Source organism: Schistocerca cancellata, chromosome 3, assembly GCF_023864275.1.
Source record: "Schistocerca cancellata isolate TAMUIC-IGC-003103 chromosome 3, iqSchCanc2.1, whole genome shotgun sequence".
Classification (NCBI taxonomy): Eukaryota; Metazoa; Arthropoda; class Insecta; order Orthoptera; family Acrididae; genus Schistocerca; species Schistocerca cancellata.
The window spans coordinates 495,336-498,492 of NC_064628.1; the positions used below are offsets into that span (position 1 = coordinate 495,336).

General features: G+C 48.9%; 1 pseudogene; it reads left to right on the forward strand.

Moving 5' to 3' along the window:
• The first annotated feature begins 2,231 nt into the window (after window positions 1-2,231).
• Window positions 2,232-2,349, forward strand: LOC126177295 (5S ribosomal RNA; annotated as a pseudogene).
• Window positions 2,350-3,157: the final 808 nt, after the last annotated feature.

A 3,157-nucleotide genomic window follows, 5' to 3' on the forward strand; every position in this document is an offset into this window, starting at 1 on the left:
TCTCTCATCCTTTCTCTTGCCCTTGAGCGACACAATATGCATTAATGCGACTTCCTCAAATTTTTCTGGAACGAAAATTGACGAAACTTGATTACCGAACGAAATCAGAAGTCTTTTCAGTTTTTTCTGGACGTTATTGCCGAACTTCTTGTTTGGCATGTGTGTCCGTATTCTTAGTTTTTTTCCGTTTGTGGCGTGACGAGATTCTTTACTGCTGTTTTAGTTATAATTCCTGGTGGTGATTGTTTTGCGTTTTTCTTCATTTTTTTCATTTCTTTTATTGTGGAGCACTCCAAACATCTCGTCCCGTGCCTGTGCTCGACACCCTTGGACTTTTTGTCGGTGTGGAATTTCACACCGGTGATACGAATCATTATTTGTTTTACGGTCACTATGAGTGATGACGGGTGTGGGGGCGACACTGTGGCCAAGCCTCAGAATAATTGACCCCTGCCCTCATTGCCGCCGCCTGCCTGCCACGCTCGTTGCCCGACCGTTTAAATTCGATACGAAAAAAAAAATGGCGTGCGCTTTCCTCAAAGTTTCTTCCTGGATTCTACATTTCACGTACACGGTAACTACACCCCACCGTGTGTTTAAGTGTGTTTCTGAGGATGCCACGTCTCGTACCTTCTCGTTCGTTTTGAGTGCCGGTGATACCGGATGTTTTTCTCATTTTCCAACGTGAATGGAGTTTTTCTTATTGGTGTTCAGCAATGACTTTTCTTTCCGGTGGATGCATCGTCTTGATTGCGTTTGAATGTTTTGTGTTCCCTTTGGACTGTCGTCACCGTCGGTTGATACGGCGTGAAGCCGACTTTTCTTTTTATTTTTTGCGTATCAATGGGAGGCATTCTGAACTTCCGTTTTTCACACATTGGAGGACTCTTTCCCTTTTGTTCCATGTCCAGAACGCCACAATGCCTAATTGCCACATGTGCCATTCGCCGATGAAGGCGATCGTTGGCCAGCGTCCACCGATTCACCTCGAGGGAGCCACCAGTACCTTTATAGCCATTGAAAAAAAAAAAATAAAATAAAAAAAGGTGCTGTTGGCTCTATCTCATTTTTTCATTTTTACGTCGCTACATCTGCCAGGCCTCTTTTCATACTAACTTTCAGGTGTCGACAAAGATGCTTCCACAAGCATTTTAAAGTACTGTATTAAACGTAAGATACGAAATTACGGTAGTGATCTCAGTTTGAGAAAGAATGCGTGAAGGAAGAGTGCCAGGAATTCCTCGAAAATAACGAAACACTATGAATCGACAGACGCGTTCGGAAATACGTCAGAGCCTACTGTTTTGTAGCAGTGCTACATTCCACTAACTAAATAAATAAATTTAAAAAAATATCAACCGTTCTCGTCTAATCACCGAAGTTGAGCAACTACGTTAGTACGCCTGGGAACACTGGCTGCCTTAATTTTTTGCATTTTTGTCGCTACCCCTGCCAGGGCTCTTTTCATGCTACCTTTGCGATGTGACAAAGATGTTTCCACAATGATTTAAAACTGTTGTAATAAGCATAAGGTACGATATTAAGAAACTCAGTTTGAAGAAGAGTGTGCCAAGGAAGATTTCCAAAGTGTCTCTGGAAGTAACAAAACAGTATGAAACGGCGAAAATGTTCCGGAATACGACAGGGCTTATTGTTTTGGATGCTTTGTCGAACCGCCTGTGTCTTCTGTCCTTGGTTTCGCACCTTTCCATGGCACGGCACAGCGCCGCTCTAGTAGCTCCGAACGGCCGCCCACGGCGTGTCCGTCTCGGACACGCCGGTCAGGCCCGCGCGCGTCTCGCAGATGTTTCTCGCGCTTGTGCTGTCATATGGGCCGCGACCCGAGCGGCAGCGAGCGGCAGTCGAGCAAAGTCGGGACGGACGGGGAATAGTCACGACAGGCGAGAATGCACCGCGCAAATTACGCAAATATCTGGAAGCGAGGCGCGTGTCAGGCAGGTGAGAAAGCCTCCGCCGGTCCAGCAGGACACTGCCGCACCCCGCGCAGCCCCCCCGCCGGCCGGGCCGGCCGCGCGCACGCCCTACAAGATGCGTCGCCCGCGAGTGTCGCAGGCCGCGCGCACCAAAGGAATGACAGGCGGTGCAACGAGCAGCTGTGACGTGTGTCTCGCCTACTTGCTTTGCGTCAAATGTGCCACGGAAAGCGGCGATTGCGTGTGTTGGGAGAAGAGGCGAATGCTTCTTCCGTGGTGCGGCTACAGTATAAGGACGCCAACGGCCATACCATGTTGACTACACCGGTTCTCGTCCGATCACCGAAGTTAAGCAACATCGGGCGCGGTTAGTACTTGGCTGGCTGCCCGCCTGGCAACACCTCGGTGCCGGGCGAGCAGTACTTCCGCGTGCGACTTGGCCGGCGGCGCCACGCGTGTCCTCTGTCTTCTGCCTAGCGGCTGCATTTCATCCAGTCCGTAAGTTATGGACAGTTTCCATGATGATAGTGAAGAACGCCAAAATAACGTGCAATGCGAATTCGATAGTTCCGTCGGGAAACCGTCAGCTTTCGCAATTCATCGTTGGATACTCGAGGAATTGTGTTTGTCGACCGCTGACGTTCTCGGTGTTCAGTTTGACACTTTTCTCAATTCCGTGTTTTTGAAGTTAAAGACTCCAGAATTGTGTGATACCGTTGTCAATGTTAATGATGCTGTCCGTAAATTTACACACCTAGACGGTCGCATTAGTAACGTGACTATTTCTCATGGCGGGTTTGGCCTTAGAAATGTTCGTGTGTTTAACTTGCCTTTCCAAATCCGGAATGACACAATATCTCGTCATTTGCGGCCGTACGGGACTGTGCTATCTGTCATTAAAGAGAAGTGGTCCTCCGCCTATGTTTTCCAGGTTGAAAATGGCGTGAGGAGTGTAAAGATGGTCGTACGACAACATATTCCGTCCTTCTTCTTAGTTAACGGTCTTCGTGCTTTTAAAACCTATAGTGGTCAACCTCAGACGTGTTCCTTTTGCGGTGCTGTTGGTCATTACCGACAAAACTGCCCTAAACGCAGGCCGCCTGTTCAGTTGCCACGTGAGGATGTTTTTGGTGGGCCTAGTTTTGCTTCTGTTGCTGCACCAAGTTTAGGTTCCGCCCCCCCCCCCCCCCCACGTGTGCAAATCGCGGCCGCCCCCCCTGTAC